The sequence below is a fragment of the Felis catus genome, chromosome D1 (assembly GCF_018350175.1).
Source record: "Felis catus isolate Fca126 chromosome D1, F.catus_Fca126_mat1.0, whole genome shotgun sequence".
In the NCBI taxonomy this organism is placed as follows: domain Eukaryota; kingdom Metazoa; phylum Chordata; class Mammalia; order Carnivora; family Felidae; genus Felis; species Felis catus.
Window position 1 is genome coordinate 12859009 of NC_058377.1, and position 22528 is coordinate 12881536.

Consider the following 22528-nt stretch of genomic DNA (forward strand, 5'->3'; position numbering starts at 1 on the left):
CTGAGACCAGCTGGCAGACACCCCAGCCAGGAAGCAGAGCAGGGAGGTGATCGAGTTGAGGTGATGTCATGTGAAGAAAGGCCTAGGGGCATGTGCCAGGCCAGGGAATGGAGAGAGGGATGTGTTTAGCTAAGCCAAAGAGGGCTACGTATGTTAGGTCAGGGTGGGTTTTAATGTGTCTGGAGATAAACAAGCAAAATAACAGGTCAGTGGTGAGGCCCAAGCACCTTTGGCCAAAGAGACCTAAAGTTGTCTGCAGGGACAGGGAAAGGGTTTCCATGAATCAGGTGAGAAATGTCACTCCACCTATGTTCAGCAAGGAAGCCAGCATTCAGAGAATGAATTTACTTTCTGCCAATAATAATTGCATAAAAGGGCTTTGGAGTAAGTCCATGTTCAAAGGGAAAGGTTTAGAATTCAGCTCACATTCCCTCTGGACAGCACACTCCCCATCCCTTTACTCCACTACCACAGACTCCCTGGGTTTCCCTGGGGAAAAGGGAAGAATCTGGTTCTGGGGATTGGATCGTAAACCTACCTCTGTTCCCCCACCCACACTCCTAACGCCTGCAAGTCACGTAAACCCCTACATTCCAAGGCATAACCACATACTCTCTCACACACAAGGGCCCCACTCATTGATCTGCCGACCACATCTACACAAAGCATCTGAGTAATGGGCTTTTGTGCCATGGGCCCCTTTGGCAGTTTGATGAAACTCATGAACCCCCTCGGAAAAATGTTTTTGAATGCATAAAATGAAATACACAGAAGTACAACGGAAAACAATTACATTAAAGTTCAATTTTCAAAGCATTCTTAACACAATCTGTGGATTGGTAATATGTGTGCTTCCTTATTCAAGCTTTAAATAAAATCTAATGATGGATCTCACAACTAAAGTAGCGACTATAAGTGATATTTTGATATACCTGCAAAAACTATAAAATGAGATGAAAATATCTGTGATTTCTATTGGTAATACAATCAGAGACACTGTAATACTACTGTGGATTGTTGTCTATATTGGAAGAAATGCTACATTTTGGTTAGAAGTTAGTAAAAGTAAAGATTTAATATTTTTTCCCACTCAAGTTCATAGGACCTCTGAATTCTCTTGATGGACACTTGAAGAACCATGGATCCCAGTTATCAATTACGCTGACTTAACTAGCATATGTATTCTTGCATAGCAATATACACATTCACTCATTATACTTACACTTATCTACCAATTCACACATACACATTTCTTTTTTTAATTGAGCATTCCACCATTTAAAAAAATTTTTTAATGTTTATTTATTTTTCAGAGAGAGAAATGGAGCACAAGCCAGGGAGGGGCGAGAAAGAGACAGAGACACAGAATCTGAAGCAGGCTGCAGGGTCTCAGCTGGCAGCACAGAAGCCGACACAGGGCTTGAACTCACAAACGGTGAGATCATGACCAGAGTTGAAGTCGGACACTTAACCAACTGAGACACCTAGGCACCCTCCCACACACACACACGTTTCTAAATCCTGCCTCAAAAATACCAACACTCTCATATACAGCTGTGTGATGTATAAACGCCAACACACCCAATACCTCCGTTGTAACACACTCGTTCACATACACACCATTATCATTTACCCAGAATCCCCACTCACGAACACAAACACATCAACACCCCATCCACATCCATGCCAAGAATTCCCAAACATGTTAGCGCATGTATCCGCATCATCCAAATACACTCAAGCTCTCATGTAACACTAAAGGTTCATTCATTACCCACATATTCAAATACCCTCAATTTTCCTACATACCCAGTAATAAACACACAACGAACCCCCATTCTTGCATATGCATGTTCACCCACCTACCACATCCATTATTCATATGGACTCATGCATGGAGACCTTCCACATGGCCCCTGCACACACACTCATACATGCTTCATATTCTTATACCCATCTGCCCCCCAGGGTCCCATGCCAACACACGGGATGGAACCTGGCACGTCCCCCAGAGGGAAGGCTGCCACTGGCTCTGAGAGCAACTTAAGAGCCAAGGCAGAGGCCAGTACTGGCTGGGGGACCTCAGGCCGATACATCAGGAAAGAGCAAGACAGAAACTTGGCCAGAAAGCCCATTGTCTCTGCAGAGCACAATCCATCAGCGTCTCTTCTTTTGTCTTTTGATTTCTGATTCACTGAACTTCAGATCCATTAAATCTCTGCCAATAGAAGGGATGAGACACCCTGGGCTGTGTGGCAGGATGGCATAGAGGACCAAGAAAGTTGTTTGTCTAGTGCCAGTGAAGAAAAGTCTGAGTCTAACAAAATTCCCACATTAATGGAAGAAAGCGGCTCATTGTGTCGCCCAGGTTGCAAGTTTGGGAAGGTGTATAACACATCAGGAGTATACAACACAGGAGGAATGTTTGCTTCTCTTCCAAATGACTGGACCCTGGGTTCCGAGCAGACATCAGGGGGAGGTGGGAGAAGAGTTTCTGCTAGAATCTACAGGGATGGGCTCTCTGAGTGGCCTTGGGGGAAGAGTTGCCTGCCACCACAGTGAGCCAGGGCGGTGTGGTCAGGGAGCCCCATGAGGCCTCCACTTAGAATACTAGCCCCCATGAGACAATAGAATAGGCCTCCACTTAGAATACTAACCCTCCATGGGACAGGTGGAAACTCATAAATCATGCTGGTCACTGAGATGGTGCCAGAATCAGGGCCTCTGGTGTTTAGCTGGGGGCTTTCTTCCCTCAGAGCAGGTACCCCTAAGTGCTTGTCAAATTGAGTTACAGCACTTGGAGGCCTTGGGGAGTCCAGAGGGCAGAGCAATCTAGACCAGGGGCTGACTCAAGTCCTCACGGCCTGAGGTTGGAGGCTCTCGGCATCCTGGCCCATCCAGCAGGGCCCCTGCATCAGCCTCAGCAGGATGGCCTGGCCCATCAGACTACGTGCCCCTTCAGCACAGGGTAGGAGGAACTAGCTGGACTCTGAGCACTGGCTGGGTTACAGAATGGCTGTGTGACCCTAGACCATCCTAAACCTGAGTCTCAGGCACCTCGAACTAAAAACTAGAGTTTGTCCCGAATGACATTTGAGGTTTCTTCTTGCTGTAAGATTGGGGGGCACTTACTAGTGAGCAAGGCAATGCAACTAGAACGTCATCTGATACATGGGAGTGATAATGCTATGCATCAGCCTTCTGGTGCAGATTCAGTGACATCCTCTGAGTGCCCTGCTCAGCACCTGACCCAGGGTACGTCTTCTAAATAGCTGATGTTATGTCTGAATGAGGCACTCATTGGTAGAGGTTCAGAGTAAGACAGACACAAAACGTGTGACATACAGCCCTAGCCCTCATGTTGCCTAGAACCTGAAAATGAGCAGGGGCGCCTGGGTGGCTCAGTCGGTTGGGCGTCCGACTTTGGCTGAGGTCATGATCTCACAGCTCCTGAGTTTGAGCCCTGCGTCAGGCTCCAGGCTGATAGCTCGGAGCCTGGAGCCTGCTTCAGATTCTGTGTGTCCCTCTCTCTCTGCCCCTAACCCACTTGCATTCTCTGTTTCTCTCAAAAAGAAACATTAAAAAAATTTTTTTAATAAAATAAATTTAAAAAAGAAAGAAAGAAAGAAAATGAGCACTGGTCCCTGGGCACATGCACCCCTTTCCAGGCTATGCTACAACCCATTGGCTTTTGAACACGTCTGTACAAGGCATGGAAGTGAGATATGAGACCCAAGTCTTGCCTTTGGGCTTGCTTTGCAGCCCAAGGGATGGATGGACAAGACCAAGCTGATACCATTGAGTGGCTCAGGAAACAGGGTTAGAGTTCAAAGAGGGGGCAGGACTGGTCTTCCTGGGGCAGGAGGCCAGAGGCAGAAGCTCAGGATGGGTAAAAGTAGACACACCAGGAAGAGAGCTTTGTAGCCTCTGTGGATTGTCTTCCTGGGACAGATGGAAAGACTCAGGTCTTTCTGGGATCGGGGACAAGAGAGCCCAATCCAATGCTCTTCATTTATTCAATTGCTTGTGCACCCAGACTTTATGAAGCACCTACTTTTTGACAAGCACTGTTGTTACACACCGGGGGGTGTAAAAATAAGAGTGACACAGTCCCTGCCCTCCCAGAGAAGTCAGGCTCATAAACCAGTGCCTCGAGAGGGGGAGAAAGGCTCAGAGATGCCAGTAGGGACTGTTGAGGAGCCCATCTCTCAGGCTTGTCCTGGTGGAGAAGAGCGCCAGGAGGTTTGGTCAGGGAAGAGCAACGATAATTAATATAACGAATGTTATTAAACACTCAATAAGTGTTTTCTGCGTGCTGTAAGTCGTCTCTATATATTATTCCAATTAATATGCAAGTCTGCCCTATACCGTAGATGCTATTATTATACACAGATGAGGACAATTTTGGAACAGCAATGGGGAGCCGGAAAGTGCAGAGATAGGGTTGGCACAGTGGGGCCGAGGTTTCAAACAGTGTCTTTGCGATCATTTCTTCCCTTTCACTTGCCCCTTGGCTACTGAGCTGCCAGGAGCCAGCATGCCTGCTTCTCTCCTTGCCCCTTCACAGGGGGCCCCGGGACCCCTGCCCCTCACTAATGCCATTAGTGAGTCTGCCCAGCCCACAGCCAGGACTCACTTGGACGGCACAGAGCCTGGTGAAGGCCCATTTGCTCAACACATAATGGGGATTAGAATTCATTAATGCACTACAAATTAAAGTATTAATAACGGCTGCGGAGTTTAAATGAGAGCCAGGGAAGGGAATCGGGTGAGGGGCCGCCCCTCCCGCATCTCCCACCTAGCCGCATTGTTCCGGCACGGGCAATCCTGCGCTCTTTAATATGCTGTGACAGCCGCTGAAGTGACCCCAGACAATAAACAGGGCCTCCTAGTTAAGTATTAATCTGCCAAAAGAATGACCTTCATCCACTAAAGAAGGGATGTTTTTAAAAACCTCGCAAGTGGAGGAAGGCTCATTTGCTCGCTCATTTAGCATATTAAAAGGGTATTATTGCTACAAACAAGAAATCTAAATGAGGCCTGGGCAGGAGCTGCGGATAACACTCCTGATTAAAGGTGCAGGGTAATGATGAACACGGGAGGCTGAATCCGTTATTGTTCACCAACATGGCAGGACCTGGCTGCCGGGATGATAAGAGCATTGAGCCCTGTTGGGACCAGGCACCGTCAAAGAGGAATGGAGCGCCAACAGCTGCCTGGGAGCTGCCCACCCACCCCCATCCTGGCAGGTGGAGGCAGCCTCAGGGGAAAGAGGCTCAGTGAGGGAGCCTCAGGTGATTCCCTGAGGGACCACAGCCTTCCTCTGGATCCACCAGCACCCTACAGCTTTTCCAGTTGACGGAGCCAGGTGCTCCACAGACAGCACCTTTTCCCCCGGGCTCAGTCAGGGCGCTCTCATGCTTAGTCCCGGGAGAAAGGGTCGTCAGGCAGAGAAGGAGAGAGGAAGGATGGGTGTGCTGGTCTCGCCTCTACCCAGGACAACCCCCACGGCCTGAGATGTCAGAGGAAGAGCTGGGCTGGGAAACTGGGTGTCTCCTCTTTGAGCCTGGGGCAGTCTGCTGGGCAAGGTGGGCGCCAGAAGCAGTGTGCAGAGGGAGAAGAGAAATATCATCGAGGAAAAGAAACAAAGATACAAATGTAAAACTCAAATTCAACAAAATCTAGGGGAAAGGGGAACCTGCCATGTGCCCGGTACCATATTCGGTTACAAGGGGCGGCGGGTTAGGGGGTGGGAGTGGGGGGAACGACTGACAGGTAATGAAGGTGTAAATCCAGCCCTAGGGATTTACCATCTAGGGAAGGAAGCGGGAATGACTCAAAGGAAATTGATAGGCATGAAATAAAGTTTTAAGTACAGAATATTTAGGGTATAAATAATTATTGATAGCAGGAAATCATGGGGAAATTACAGTTACTTGAATACAGGATTGAACTGAATTAATGTAATTACAGAATTAAAGGAGGAGGAGAACCATCCTGAGAGCTAAGAGTGCCTACACATTTTGTCTTTGGCCTGTGTCCTCCTTGAGGACAGAGACTTTGTTTGCTCATCTCTGTGTCCCCCCTCCATACTAGATGCTGCGGCAGAGACAATGCTATTTGTTCTCCATATAGCTTCCTCTTCCAGAGCCCAAATGGAGAGACATTCCCAGCCTCCCTTAAAAAGAAATTGGAAGAATATGACTAAGTTTTAGCAAATGAGAACACTAGTCGAGCTGATGGGTCACTTCTGGGCCAAGGCACGGAAGAGACAACTGACCTCATCTTCTCTCCTGCCACAGCAACCTCCTCAGCAACCACCTTAGGAGGTGGAGGGAGCATGGATCCCTGAGTACCGGATGGAAGAGGACCCTACCAGCCTACAGCAAATGCTTCAAACTTCCATTGTGTTGCACCGCTGGGCTTTAGGGGTTTACCTGCTAAGGCATAAGTATTATTTACCCTAATTAATGAATGTTTGTTAAACTGGTAAATGAATATTCTCTTTGGTCCTTATAGTAAATTTAAGGTAGATTAGTTACTTCCATTTGCCAGATAGGGAAGGAGATTCAGAGTTAAGAAGTAACAGAGCCAGAAGTTAAATTTATGTCTTCAAATCCCATGCTCTTTTGACTATACCTGGCCGCCTTTCAAAAATACTGTCTCATGTATATTTTATGTGAAATTTATCAAAAGTTACCTCAGTGTAATAGAGGTTAGGGACTTTCCAAATGAGAGGGTCCCCTGGTCGTCACTGCTGTCAGGACAGGGTTGTCATCTTGGATGCGGTCAAGGCCTCCTGAATCCAAGCATCTGAAAGAAGAGCCTTGGTCAAGTGTTTTCTCGCCTCACGGTGGAGGGAGGAGGGTCCGCAGGGGGATTTCTACCCCTCCTTTTCCCAGCTTAGGGAAGAGGAATCTCCATCCCCTAAGCAGATGGTCAAAATCAGGCTCCTTGGAGAGACTGACCCGTGCTGACTTTTGCATATCACTTTCTAAATAAATTTGTCAACGACCCAACAGTTCCCAAAGCTCTGGAGCCCGGCCTGCTTGAATTTAGGAAGCATGAAAATAGCTGAAGGTAAATACTAACAGGTTGGCTCACACTATGAGTCCCTTCCACTCTGCTGCCACTGCCAGAGACAAGGCAGAGGGTGGTCTAAGGTGGGAGAAGGGGCTCCGACCCAAGCCAAGAGGAGAAGCGCTCAGTGTACAGGGGGAGAGGAAGGTGACTGCAGGACTGGAAATTAGTTTAACCTCTAAGAGGAAAACTAATAAGAATTCACCACAATGGATAAGATCAGTTATCTGTAGAGAAATCCAGGGGACAGAACTAGATTGTCCTATGTCTCTTTCTCTGGATTCCTTCAGATCTGAGTATTCAGGTCAGCTAACAGACTAAGCATTTATTGATCAAAGACTATGTGCCAAGCACAGTTCCAGGTGCTGGAGACATGGAGGTGAGGTCAGTATTGCTCTCCTCCAGGGCTAATTAAAACCACAGGGTGCCTTGATGCAATGCAGTATTGCTCAATGGGTTCCCCTAGTGGCCAAATCCCCCCCCCCCGCTGCCCCCCCTCCCCGGTACCAAAAGTCCTTTCTCTTCACTCTCCATCCTTCCCTTTGAGATCTGTGTTCCCCCGGAATCTCTGGCTCTCTGAAACTCAAATCTGTACAGCCCTAGACATTAGAGGTGGACAAATCCAGACAGATGGTTGTCACCCTAACTCCCCATCTTAAAGATGAAGAAACTGAGACTCAGGGAGAAATGACCTGACTGAGGTCACTCTTTGGGCTTTTCTGGGAGAATCAACATGATGACTCATGCATGCTCATTAACGTGTAAGCCAGAAAATGTATTAAAACTATTTAGTATATTAAACAATAGCTGGACTGGTAGAGGTGGGGGGTGGGGAGGAAAGGTAACTGTCTGCTCAGACTGGGCTGAGTTCTGTATATGTCACTCTGGTTCCCTCCTCAACTTGTGTCCATCTTTCTTCCAGTCCTTTTCCTTGATTCTGGGTTCCCTCTAACTCTCTCTTCTATAGCAATTTCAATTCAGAGCCCATAGGGAAATTGGAGGCTGAGAGAGTTTCCCTGACTGAGAAATTAGTCCATCTAATTACCCTCCCATACTGTATTCATCTCAACAGAAAGGGTTGCCAATGGTAGGTCAATGACAGGCTAGGTGAATGGGAAGTACCTTCAAATGGTTGGGGTCTTAATTGTGTGAGCTGTCTCAAGAGACATGACATTCTGTCCTGGAGCTGTAAGGTTAGGTCATCTCCACCCTGACCCCATTGGCTCAGTCCATTTGCTATTCTGCATCCCGTATGGAAGACAACCGGGTGACAGCTTATTCACAGCCATCTCCACTGTCACCTCCTCCATGATGCCCTCCCTGACCCTCCTCCCCAGTGCCCATGCTATCAAACCTATTGCACAGACCTGTCAGCCAGTGCTCAGCACATGGCACTGCCACTCTGTTCCTTTGCCTTTATCCCCCACCAGCCTGAGAGCTTCTTGAGAAAGAGCCCATTCCATCTTGGTCCTTGTGTCCCTGGTACTGGCACAGCTCCAATGCACAGCAGTTACTTAATACATGTGTTGAAATCCAAGGAAAATTAATTCAATTCCCAGTGTCTAGAGTCTTTCCCTTGTTCTGATGTTTTACCTGGCTTGCCCTGCAGGGCTAGAATATGTGCTACTAGATAGCAAGGTAGGTCTGGTATTATGCCTTGAGTTTCATAGGCAATACTGCACCTCTATGGGGTAGAGTTTTTTTTTTTAACACTTATTCATTTTTGAGAGATAGAGAGAGACAGAGAATGAGCAGGGGAGGGGCGGAGAGAGAGGGAGACACAGAAGCCAAAGCAGGCTCCAGGGTCTGAGCTAACAGCACAGAGCCCGACTCAGGGCTCAAACTCAAAAACTGTGAGATCATGACCTGAGCCAAAGTCAGACACTTAAACGACTGAGCCACCCAGGCGCCCCAGGAGTAGGTTTTATGATCTCATCTTCATTCGAAGAAACTAAGTTCAGAGGAATTAAGTAACCAGGCTAAAGTTTTACAGCTGGCCAGTAGAGAAGTTGGACTAGAGCACTGGTCTGACTCTTTAACTGTTGTTCCTCCAAAGATAGCACCCTGACTTGGCTGACCCAGCATGCTCTGCTTACAAGCACCCACAGTTTGAGACTGTCAATACTATCTGTTGCTTCAATGAAAATATTCACACTCTAATTTTCTAGGATGTTGTTAAGTCACATACAACCTAGACTGGACTTAACAACTTCATTTCCCAGTGACATCTGCCTCTGCATATGGTCCCCATGCTGTTTTAAAAGCCCCATTCTCAGGTGAGTCAGAGCATCACTGCTCAAGCAGCCTGTGTGCTCTAGAGGATTTCACATGGGCTTTCTCTTGGATTCTGGGCCTTAGTTCCTCATGAACTGTAGTGGCTTTTACGTAATAAAGGTAAGAGCTGCCTGCAATAAACACCTAGGACAAAAATCCCCTGCCATTATCCCCAGGGATCAAACAGAAGGCCTTACCCATGAGGCTCTAGAAGATCTCAGGCTTGGGTCTCTTTTCCATATATTCCCATATAATTTCCTGGCACTTTGATTTATCTACTTCCAACTGACCACCTAATTTATTTAAACTTCTACTCTTCAAAAAGTTACATAGAATTAGGAGTCAGGTTAAGTTTGGAGTCATCTAGAAACGATTTCTACACACATTTTCTTCAGGTAACAGGTAGCCTGACCCCTTCCCTGCAGAATCTCAAAAGTCAATGGACACATGCACGTATATCATCTGATGATAGAGACAGCAAAAAGGAACAGGGTTAGGGAAGGGAGGAGGAGAGAGTGGGCAGGAGAGAAAGAAGGAAGGAGATACCGGTGAAGCTATAGATTGAAGAAATCCGAAAGTTGAAGCTAGAACAGTGGTCATTATGGGGAGGGGGGGTGGTGAAGGGAGAAAAGATCCTCGGGGTCCTTGTGGCATTGGAGAAATACAGAAAACAAAGAGGAGTCTGCACCTGCTGGGGGTATAAGGTCATGAATTTAGCCTAGTGAATTTCTAATTTCCTGGGTTGAGAATTCTACTCTGCTCACAAGAAAGAATGGAGACTGTGTCCTTGAGAACACCTTCAATTCAGGATTGGGGTGCCAAAGGAAGTAGGGGTCCGAGAGAGACGGGGACAATCTCAGTCCAAAGGAATGCCAAGAAGTTTTAAACATAGAGAGGATATTCAAGGAAAGATAAGAAGGTCAGTAAGAATCTGGGGACCGGAAGGAGCTCTACTGCAAACATCTACATTTTGCTAACAGTCAGGATTGCTCAAGATGCCAAAAAAGAAGCAGTCTGCACAGGTGATGGATTTTTCCCCCGGATATGGGAATCTGTGTCACAATTAACCTCTTGATGAGAGATTTCTCTCAATTAAGTTTTAGTTGACAGGTGGTAAAACCTGGACAACTGGCAAGGATTGACTGACAACCAGGGAAGATGAAGCCATTAATCCTCTCTTCCTGCCTATTTTATGTTCCCACCTCCTTCTCACGAAACACCCTTAGCCTCTGGATACTCATTTCCAGTGTCCCTTCTAGAAAACTTGCCCTGACCTCTTGCCTCCCCCCAACCTCCAAACCTTCCATTTTAGTTCAGAACCTCTCCTCTGGGCTATCATAGCACATGGTGCACATTTAAAAAGCAGCCCTTAGCACAATGCATTAGCACTTCTCTGTCTCCTCCACCAGACTGCAAGTTCCTTAAGGGGAGGAACTCTGTTTCGCTCTCATACGTTGCCTCAGTTTCTAGGACAGTACCTGTTACATCATGGATGTCAAATAAATATTTCTGACGAGTAGATAAATGAATGGCAGAGAAACTGTGACTCTAGTCCAGTAGTTCTCTACTGTTTTGTGTTTCAGTATAGGGGTCTGGGGATGGCATAGGCATATTTTAAGAAATTAAGTTACTCAAAACAACAGTGAACCAGTCACCAGAAACCTATTTTGCAGTCACAGCTATAGTACAAACAGGTCTCACCATCCACACACAAGTGTCCAAAGTCACTGTACTGCTCACTGTTTGTGTAGAAACATTTGCTATTAAGACTGCTCTCTCTGGAGGGGCAAGGGTCTCACACATTGCAATAAACACTCGGTCCTTCTTTGGTGCCAGCTTGACTTCACACTGTGCCTCGTACCTGGACGTGTTATTCACAGGAAGTCGTGCCACACTCTGCAAACCTGTGCTGCTCAATATTGCATCTGCAAGTGTCACATTAATATTGAAAGAGACATTCATAAAGCCCCCTTAGGGAAAGAACCACCCATCGCACTGATCCCGAGAGGATACACAGGCAAGGATGGGAAAAGCAGCCTGTGATGGAGCAGGCAGAACTTTTTCAAAATTCAATGACAATGTCCCTTGTGGCAAAAAGGCAGCAAGACGTGCTCGAATTCACTGAATTCACAAAAGGAGAAATGCAATGGAGAACTCTTGCAAACAACTTTTCTAATTTCTCGTGGAGAACAAAAGGAAATTACAGGGCCACTGTGTAAATTCCCCACTAAAACCCTACTTAGAACAAAGGAGTAATTCTTTTGGGAAGAAAGTTAAGATGTCAGACGATCTGTAGCTCTAAGGGGTAGGAATGCCTTTAGCTTGGGTGGCAGCTTCGGGGAGGTGGGGAAGGGAGCAGCATGGGATCCAGGGAAAAAGAAGTGTGGAGCTAGATATTTAGATCAGGCTACACCTGGAAAAATAAGCATAAAAAGGTTGTTAAGGTTTCCAGCCAAGCCACGCAAAACCAGAAGAGCAAAGGACATTCAGGACAGAATCCATAGCGAAGAGCGAGCCAGAGGCATTTGAATTCTGATTCTGATGGCAGGCCACAAGACAAAAGCTCACGAATGCTACATCTGAGGCACTGCCAGCATGTCTCATGGCCAGCAAGCGAAACCCAACATCTGGGAACAGGCTACAGAAGACTTTACTTCCAGCCACTTACAGAGGGGAGGGAGGCAGGTACAGTGGAGGGCACCATGGACGAGCTGTAGTAGATTCACAGGAGTAGTTGTTCAAAGGGGAGATTCTGGACACCACTGCACAGCGACTGGGGAATCCCTGAAGGTGAGGTCTGGGAATATGCTTTTGACTAGCTCCCCAGGGGATCCTTATGCACATTGAAATTTGAAATCCAATGGTTTAATTCTTTTTTTTTTTTTCAACGTTTATTTATTTTTGGGACAGAGAGAGACAGAGCTTGAACGGGGGAGGGGCAGAGAGAGAGGGAGACACAGAATCAGAAACAGGCTCCAGGCTCCGAGCCATCAGCCCAGAGCCTGACGCGGGGCTCGAACTCCCGGACCGTGAGATCGTGACCTGGCTGAAGTCGGACGCTTAACCGACTGCGCCACCCAGGCGCCCCTCCAATGGTTTAATTCTTAAGAGGAAACAGGTTTGGGTAGGAGAGACTGGGGATCCAACAGAAACAAGCTTTACACCCACTGCCTGAGTGGCTCTGGAAAGTTGCCTCAGTTTCTCATCTATAAAATAAATAACAACAACGACAATAATATCATCAGTGTTTAGGGCTCTTGCACAGATTAAATGAGGTATTGAATGCAAAGTGCTTAGTTAGCATAGTGCCAGAAACATGGTAGGTAATATGTGATAGCTACTATTATATAATAATCAATATAGTCTTTGGGGGTAAACAAAATAAATGCACATGAAATAACTGCAGACAGCTAATAGCCAGGGGACCTGATATGTCCAGGGCCATCATGAAGGAAGGCGTTTTCAAGGGAAAATGCCATTTATTTTCATAAATAGGGTATACTACATTTTTGGCTATTTCTCTACAAATTGGCCACATTGTGGCCAAATTGTCCCTACAACTGTCTTGTAATTCCTCTAGGGAGTAACTTCGATTGGAGACTGAAGGTGCCTGCTTCAGAACCCAACTGGCTGGAATTGAATGTCGGTGCCTCCCTTCCTAGTGGAGGAGATCTTCAGTGCTATCCTGAAGATTAAATTACACAGCAATCACATACTTTCATATTGGGCACGTAGTAAGTACTTATTAAAAAGTAACATAGGGGCGCCTGGGTGGCGCAGTCGGTTAAGCGTCCGACTTCAGCCAGGTCACGATCTCGCGGTCTGTGAGTTCGAGCCCCGCGTCGGACTCTGGGCTGATGGCTCGGAGCCTGGAGCCTGTTTCCGATTCTGTGTCTCCCTCTCTCTCTGCCCCTCCCCCGTTCATGCTCTGTCTCTCTCTGTCCCAAAAGTAAATAAACGTTGAAAAAAAAAAAGTAACAGTTTTTAATGGTATAGGGTTTTCAAAGCAAACCCGCCATTCATTCAGAAAATGAATTCTGACCTACTCTATGTCTAGGATTGTTCTCGGCTCTGTGAGCAATGAAAGTTTATTCTTTTCCTTCTAGGGGTTTAGGTGTAGCAATGCTTAAAACAAGAAATGTCGTGAGATTATTTGTTGTGTGGCAAATATCAAAGGGGTAACACACGGCAAACGCTAGAACCTTTAGGGAGAAACAAACCAAGGAAGGTTTACATGCAGCTGGGATAGGCTAGTCTGAGAAGATGGAGTGGTCTTGAAAAGGAGCAGCTGAAACACAGCCAAGGTGAAGAGGACGTACGCAGATGATGCACGTGTGTAAAGGGCGTGTGCCTGGAGGGTAGACTCCTGTAGTTATCTTCAAAAGTCACTGCATTCTGACCCCAAGTTTGGCTCCATGCCACCAGAGAAGGACGCCATTATTAAGACCTTGGAAGGATGCAGGTGCACACAGTATATCAGGAAGAGTGCTCTCGGGTGGTAATATCAGATCAGTCAAAATTCAGTCATAGACTGCACACAGACACACACACACACACACACACACACACACACACACACACCCTTTCCATTTCATCCTGTCTTCATGCTTTGCCTTTATTTGGATTCTCAGGGAGTGGGGAGGGGAACAGGAATGGAGAGTGCAGAACCTATCTGCGCACTACAGTTGCCACAAGACCTTGCATCTGCCAACCCCATATCCCCAGTCCCTTCAGACACAAAGCCACAATCTTGAACTTGATCACCACCCTACATTAGAGATGTTAACTCAGAAAGGATCAGGAGGACAGAAGAAACAGAGAACTGAAATAGAGGAAACAGAGAAGGAAAGAAAGATAGTAGGAAGCTGGAGAAGAAGAGAAGGAGAGAGCAGTGGACAAACGTGCCATTGTCTGTGTCTTGGGCAGTCACAAATGACACGATGGATTGAGGTGAGTCAACTGGTCCTACCACCATCCAGTTCTCTGCCTGTTCCTCCTCATCTCACCTACCTATACACACTGCCTGGGGTTGCCTGGAAAGACGCTCACAAACACATATGATGTTTTTCTTTATTCATGAAGTCAATCACTCATTTATTCATCCCTAAGTATTTACTGAGTTCCTCCTATATTCCAGGCACTGTGCAGATGCAGGGGACATAAAATGAACAAGAGATTTGCAGTTTTCAGCCTGGCTTTAAATACCCATCAAGTACTTTTTGAACTGACTGCTATAACTCACACCGTGCTATGTATTGCAGAAAGTACACAATCATTTTAAGCTACATTCTACATTCTCAGAAAACTTCATCTGCTCAAAGAAATAATAATAATAATGTACCTGAATTAATCATCTCTGAACAATTCCAGTCCCCAGGGACCCCCGTTTTCCTGTACTCTTATGCCTGCCTGTCCACTCATGGCAGACTTAGCATACACTCCCTTGTGCTGTTGCTTATCTGCTTATGCATATATTTATTTTATCACATAAAAGGCCTGTGTCAGTTAGTTTATGATGTTTAACAAACTACCGCAAAACTCTGGCCCCAAATAGCCACAATCTATTTAGTTCATGATTCCAGTGGTTAGCAATTTGGAATGGGCTCAGCTCGGTGATTCTTCTGGTCTTGGCTGGGTTCATTCATGCATCCACTGTCGGATGCTGGACTCTGCTTCTGGGGGTTAGGTGGATGTTGACTAGCACATGAAAGGTGACAGGGCAACATGGTCTCTAAACTATTCGGCGGGTTGGTCTGGACTCATTCACAGGGCAACTTGGCAGAGCTCCTAGACAACCGATGGCCTTGTGCAATGTTTCCTGAGGCCTGTCATCCCTTTTGCCACATTCTATTGGCCAAAGCAACTCACAGGGCCACCCCAAAACTAAGAGGTAGATAAATACCCCCTACCTTTTGATGGAAATACAGTAAAACCTTGGTTTGTGAGCATAATTCGTTCCAGAAACATGCTTTGTAATCCAAAGCACTTGTATATCAGAGTGAATTTCCCCATAAGAAATAAGGGAAACTCAGATGATTCATTCCACCACCCAAAAATATTCATATAAAAATGATAACAATACTGTCATATAATACAAAATAACAAAGAAAATATAAAATATAAAGGAAAATAAATTAGCCCTTACTTACCTTTTAAAACATTTGTGGCTGGTGTGAGGGTGACAAGAGAGAGGAGGACTACTGTACAGCATGACTTTCACTATCACCAATGAAATCACCGCTATCCATTGGCTCAGTGGAATCTTTTTCTGCATGGGGGCCATTGTATACGCCTGCATGGACGTTGCCTATATATAGTATAATATTAATAAACTCTTGTCATATACCGCATTTAATGTAACTGGCAGTAAGGCAGTAGAGGAAAGGGTCTATATCTGCAAGCAGCCTGACCTAGAATGAAGCAAAGCGTTCCTAAGCTTACTCTTACATGAAAAGCAAAGGAGTGTCCATAGGTGCTTTGAAGTGACAAAAAATACACTAGTGCCAGTTATTGGCACCTTCCCACGTTCTGAAAAATCACTGATTTCTGCCAAACACTGTGGCCTGAGACTGAGCATCCAAGCACTGGAGACGATCATCCACAATCCCACAGCGAGAGAGAGAGAGAGACAGAGACAGAGACAAAGAGAGACAGAGAGAAAAACCATCGGTTCAGTTGTGATCATGCGACATTCAGCATCACACACTACTTGCATTGCAAGACATCACTTTTTTATCACGTTAAAACTTACTAGAAATGCTTGCTTGTCTTGTGGAACACTCTCAGAAAAGTTACTCTCAATCCAAGGCTTTACTGTATCTGCAAAGATGCCTCACCAGGGCATGGACGCAGGAAGTCGTGTGCTGAAACCATCTTACTCCTCCTAGACCACAGGGTCTGTCAAGATTCTCAAGAGAGATGCCATTTACACATCTTTATATTTTTAGAGCTGAGGAAATAGCTTGCCTTCACTGATGCCATAGGAGCAGGAAGTCGGTCTAGGGAATCGGGGAAGGCCCTTGTAAGGAAGGACGTTTAGAGTTGAGAGTTGAAGGATAAGTAGGGGCTGGCTAAGTGGAGAACAATCTGGTCAGCGAGAATTGTCTGTGCAGATTCTGGGTGTTGCCAGGATCCTGGCAGAGTCCAGAATAGTGCTGCAGGGCCCTGTGAACCTCGATAAGGAATTCGGACATCATCCTAAGGGCGGTGGGAAGTCATTAAGGAGTTTTAAGCAGGGGATAGAAATGATGAGGCTTGTGTTTCTAAAAGGTGGCCTTGACTGCAGTATGGAGAATGGATTAAGGGATACGAAAGTGGAAGCAGGAATAAAAACGTCCTACTTCAAATTTGCAAATACTGCCCGCAAGATTAAAGGGTTGTCAGCTACTTATACTTTCAGGGCATGATGCAGGACAGAGATCCATCCCCCTCCCCCCCCCCACCTCTGAGCTGCAGGAGCCGGAGATGTGTGCAGGAGCGGGGGGGAAAGGGGGCTTTGCAGGGAGCATGCTCAGCTTTCCAGCCCCGCCCAACTCCCACCAGGATCTCAGGCTGGGAGAACAATGGAAAGTTCATAGATTAAGATTCTTTTTACCTTTCTATTAGCAGAACTAATCATTTGCCTTTAAGTAAGACATTTCATTTTGATTAAAGTAATAACCATGAATAAGTAAAAAGCAATTAATTTCCAGAAGGACGTTCGAATCTAACAGGGTTTCGTTCTCTGTCAGGACTGAGGTTAATCCAGCCTTTACCTCTGCTGTCATCTAATGGTAACTACCATTTACTGAGGTCCTACTAAGTGCCAGACAATTTTCATAGTGTATCTCATATGAGGCACATACTTCCTTAGGTGGAAGGAATCACCCCATCTTATAGGTGAGACTCAGAGGGAGTATGTCACCTGCCCAAGGTGACATGTGGGATAGGGCAGCTCTGGAATGTGAAAGAGCTCCTTGATTCTAACATCCACAGAAGCTGGCAGTCACTCCCTGGGCCTTGCAATGTGCCAGGCAGGGGGTTGAATCCTTAGTATGCTTTCTCCCATTTGAGATAGGTGGTATCGTCATCTCCACTCCACAGATGAGGACAGTGAGGTTCAGAAAGGTCACATACCTTGCCCAAAAGCACACAGCCAGCTCTCAGATCAGAAGCTGTGTTTTCACCACAATACACAACCTCCCATGGTCTCCCAACTATATCATACTGTCAAGAAAACATTGAGCTTTTCTGAAATAAACACTTCCTTATCCTTCCTAATTCCCACATAACCAAAGCTCTGAACCATGGATACGGTCATCCCCCCCACATCTCCCTCATCAACTTTAAGCTCCTGGATGGCAGGGTCTGTGCCATAGGCCACTGTCTATCACCCCCACCTTCCCACAGCCCCCACAGCACTTTGCAGAGCTGACCCAAGCCCAGCACTTTATCGATCTGTGCTGGTTCTTCCCAGGTGTGATGCCATCTCTACTCACACATGTGCAAATACTCACAAGCTGAGTTTTCTGAGCGAGTGCTACTAACGAGCTGGCCAGGCAGGCAGCCTGCCCCTCCAGCTACATCTGCACCAGGCTGGATCAATGCCACTCTCAAAACAATGACCAGCCAGGCACACCTCTGCCTCCCCCCAACACCGAAGAGCCTTGGGGACCTGGGGCTTGCACTTCACGCTGCCATTCTACCAAGTCGTCACTCACCAGCGTGAGAGACGCTGGGCTCTGCTCCTCAGGCAACAACATCGGGAGGAATAATGAGCTGCTCTAGGGGAGGCGAAAGCTTTCTGATCAGAAGACATATGGGGCTGTCACAGTGACAGATGGACCCAAACACCCCTTCCCCACTACACGGCCCTGATGACCTAGACTCTCACCCCAGGTCTGTCTGTCCCTTGATGCTACTTGGGAGGGCAGGGTGGTCAGAGGGAGGAGCAGAAGACCACACCATCAGCAAGAGGAAGAAAAAGCCAAAATGTTCTTGAGGGATATCATTTGAGTGTTAGCTTCATAACTCACACTGAAAAGTCCCTTGGACCCACTTTATTTATCTGTATCGTGAGAGAGTTAGACTCTCACCTCTAGGAATGTAGCTTCTGTTGTCTGTGAAATGTGGATAGGGGAAACGTCTCTTAGCATAGCCATGATGGAGAGAGGCCTGGACCTGCAGTCAGGAGACATGGGTTAAAACCAAGCTCTTGCTTCACTCACTGTGTACACATGGTTAAGTTCTTTGACCTCTCGGAGCCTCAGTTTGGTCATGTAAGAAGCGAATATAATAAGTGCTTTTCTCATGAGATTCTCGTGAGCATTAAATGAGACAGCATGTATGTGAAGGACTTTACACAGTATCTGGCACAGAACAGATGATCTGCAAGCATTTGTGGATGCGGCTGTGAGTTTTGAATGAGAAATCGCCAGTAAAGAGGATATTTTTAAACTGAAAGACACTCTTTGAGGTTTACTCTTAGCATTTGATATTAGTCTAAGTATTGCATTAGTATTAGTACTGACATTGGTAGGAGTGGAGTGTTATCTCTATGGTACCTTCAACCTTTGAAGACCAAGACCTCCAGATAGAAATATGGGTTGATTATAATCAGCTGGTCTCACTGTCTGAAGGGGGCTGGAGATGCTTGCCCAACTCTACTCTGTGTCCCTCAAGCTGTGCAGGGGACTGTGGGCCCCCCCGGGGCAGAAAGTCACCAACAGGGAAATGGGTGATCAAGGAAAGAGTGCAAGAACAACACGTTAAGAAGGACAGGAGGAGACTGTTCAGGGGCCAGAGAGGTATGTTCTGCCATGCTGAGGATGCTAAGGAAGCCATTGCTTCCAAAGATGGATGTGCACACAGAGATAACCCCAAGTCCAGGGTGAGGTTGGCTGGGGCAGAGCACAGCTGGGTGAACAATGGTGGAGGCAAGAGCAGGCTCAGTGAGAGAAGAGGTGGAGGAGAGAAAGACAAGGAAGGGGGACGTGAAAGATGTTGAAGTAGAGGAAGAGGGAGGAAGGCCATCTTGTACATCACCTTTTTGGAAACCTTCCAAGAATCCCGTGGCCTGCATGAAGAAACCCAGGTTCCTCAGCCCAGACATGAGCCCTGTGCAGTTGGGTGGGATCAGCTCTTGCCCTGTCTCGAGCCACAAGTGAGACACCAGGGCTGTGTCTTCATGTCTTTGTCCTTGGGTTCCTTCTGAGAGGAAGACCTTTCAGCTCTTCCTTGTCTGAGAAAACTATCAGGCATCCTCAAATATCATCTCCTCTGGGAAGCCTTTCCTGAGCCCCTGAGGCAGAATTAGATGATCCTAGGACGCTGCACATGCTTGCCTTGAGGGCTGTCCCAGGACTGTTGGCTTCCTTCCCTGCTCCTCGCACTAGGGAGCTCCTTGGAGAGGGGACCTGTCTCTTGCTCATCGCTGTGCTAAGCAGAAGAGAATGTCATTGGATACCAGACCAGGGAGGAAATGGAAGAAAGGAAAGGAGAAAGCCACAAAGGTGAAGTAGAAAGTACAGTGAGGAGAATAAAAGGGAAAAGTGGATAGAGACACCAGGGTCAGTGGTTGAAGCGGGCCGGTGGAAATGGGTTCCAGAGATTCTCTGGGAATTTTTCAGCACCTGGTGCCTGGCCCTGGGGTCTGCTTCTTCCCATCCCTGCATCCTCAGGGTTAGGCCTACCCTCCTCTGGAGCATCTATGAATTGAGGTGACTGCAAGGCCACCATGCAGAAGAAGTGTGGCTTCTTCACAGCTCAAACACAGCAGTTCCTGCTGCAGCTGGATTTGTGTAAACAGTCATCACTTACAACACAAAGGAGGGTCCTGCTCCTTCCTCTCCGTCCTCACCTACTCCAGCTAGATCTGTTTGGATTAACCCTACCGGAAAACTATCAGCTTGTGTCTCTGTGGGGCAGACTCAAGACCCAGCTGGATTTGACTGGGCCCAGCTGGTCTTCCTCTGTTCCCTGGGTTGAACCCCATCAACTCTCCCAAAGCACCTCCTCTCACCTGCCTCAGGCAGACACTGCAGCTGTACTGACCGGCAGCCCAGACTCACAGGCGTCCAGGCAGGGTCACGGGTACATTGCAATGGCAGTTATCCAGCAGACGTTCTGGTGGCCCGGCTCTCCTGGCGCTCGCCGATCTCTAAAGAGGGCTGGAAGGTCTTCTGTGCTCACCCCATGCTGAGCAATCAGAGACTGGCTTCTCAGAGTGCAAGTATTTCATGGATCTACACCACTCGAGGTCAAAGTAAACATCATTAGGGAAGGAAGAGCCCAGAGGCCTCTCTGCACCTTTATCTCTCAGCTTCCCAAGGGAAGCTGTTGGGGGCTGGACTGAAATAAGTGGCTCTTCAGTTAATTCCAGGGCCCACTTAATTTGCATGATTCAGCCCTAGTCCTGTGCCTCTTCTCCCTGAGGCACGCAGTCCTGCCAGCCTTCACCTTCACACATAACAGCACCAGACCACAAGGCTCCCCTTTGTTTTCTAATTTTTTGGGATGGAGGAAAAGTAGACACTTCTTTGGGCAGGGGGTGAGGCATTGCACCTAAGGTTGCTCCTTAACTGCACTCAGGCTGGAAGGTTCCAGGAGGAGGGAGAGGTGAGTGACGAGTGTGCACAGAGAGCAGGGAAAATCTAGAGAAGTTCTACAGAGTTCCTTATCTTTCTGGAAGACAAAGAGAGAGGCAACTCTCTCTTTCTGGCAGGGTTGATGGGATCCGTTGGGGAGGCAGAGGGGGTTTAAATCCACAGGGCTCATTTTGGTGTGGAGCCAAAGCATTCACCATCAATTCCAACTTTTCCTTCACTGGAGGTATAATGAGTTTCAACTTTCTTGTTTCTGTTTCTAAACTCTGAAATGGTCAATGAGTGAGCATGAGCAAGAAGAGGAAAACCAAGAAACAAGTCTTGAAATACCCCTAATTCACAGAAAATCAGGACTCCTACTGAAAACTGGAAATTAACCAATATGCTCCTTTTCCCAGTAGGTATGTAGAGTCAGCCTAGTTGATTGGCCCTTTACTGATAATTTTCGAGAAAGAGAAAAATTTTTTAATATAATTTATTGTCAAGTTAGCTAACATACAGTGTATAGTGTGCTCTTGGTTTTGGGGGTAGATTCCCATGATTCATCACTTACATACAACACCCAGTGCTCATCCCAACAAGTGCCCTCCTCAATGCCCATCACCCATTTCTCCCTCTCCCTGACCCCCCATCCACCCTCAGTTTGTTCTCTGCATTCAAGAGTCTCTTATGGTTTGCCTCCCTCTCTGTTTGACACTATTTTCCCCCTTTCCCTTCCCCCATGGTCTTCTGATAAGCTTTTCAAGTTCCACATATGAGTGAAAACATATGATATCTGTCTTTGGCTGACTTATTTCACTTAGCATAATACCCTACAGCTCCATCCACGTTGTTACAAATGGCAGGATTTCATTCTTTCTCATTGCCAAGTAGTACTCCATTGTATATATAAACCATATCTTCTTTTTTTAATGTTTATTTATTTTTGAGAGAGAGAGACAAAACACAAGTGGGGGAGCGGCAGAGAGAGAGGGAGACACAGAAACTGAAGCAGGCTCCAGGCTCCAGGCTCTGAACTGTCAGCCCAGAGCCTGACATAGGGCTAAAACCCATGAACCATGAGACCATGACCTGAGCTGAAGTCAGATGCTTAACCGACTGAGCCACCCGCGTGCTCCTAAACCACATCTTCTTTAATCATTTATCAGTTGATGGACATTTGTGTTCTTTACATAATTTGGCTATCGTTGAAAGCGCTGCTATAAACATTGGGGTACAAGTGCCCCTATGAATCAGCATTCCCAAATCCTTTAGATAAATTCCTAGTAGTGCTATTGCTGGGTCATAGAGATTACCTTTTAATTTTTATTTATTTTTTAATTCTTTAAATGTTTATTTATTTCTGAGACAGAGACAGAGCATGAGTGGGGGAGGGGCAGAGAGAGAGGGGGACACAGAATCCGAAGCAGACTCCAGGCTCTGAGCTGTCAGCACAGAGACTGACATGGAGCTCAAACTCACAGACTGTGAGATCATGACCTGAGCTGAAGATGGACGCTCAACTGACTGAGCCACCCAGGCGCCCCGAGATTACCTTTTTAAATGAAAGTGTGAACTCGCCCAGGGATGGAAGGTGGCTATTGTAATTCCTC

At 46.8% G+C, this 22528-nt stretch overlaps 1 long non-coding RNA gene across 1 annotated transcript in view; it reads right to left on the bottom strand.

Annotated features, from left to right (window-relative positions):
- LOC123380338 overlaps nucleotides 1-22528 on the bottom strand; it is a 326159-nt gene that overhangs the window by 103604 nt on the left and 200027 nt on the right. The window contains exon 3 of the long non-coding RNA XR_006585945.1: nucleotides 6701-6813. This is a non-coding gene — a long non-coding RNA (uncharacterized LOC123380338). The remainder of the gene's footprint in view (nucleotides 1-6700; nucleotides 6814-22528) is intronic.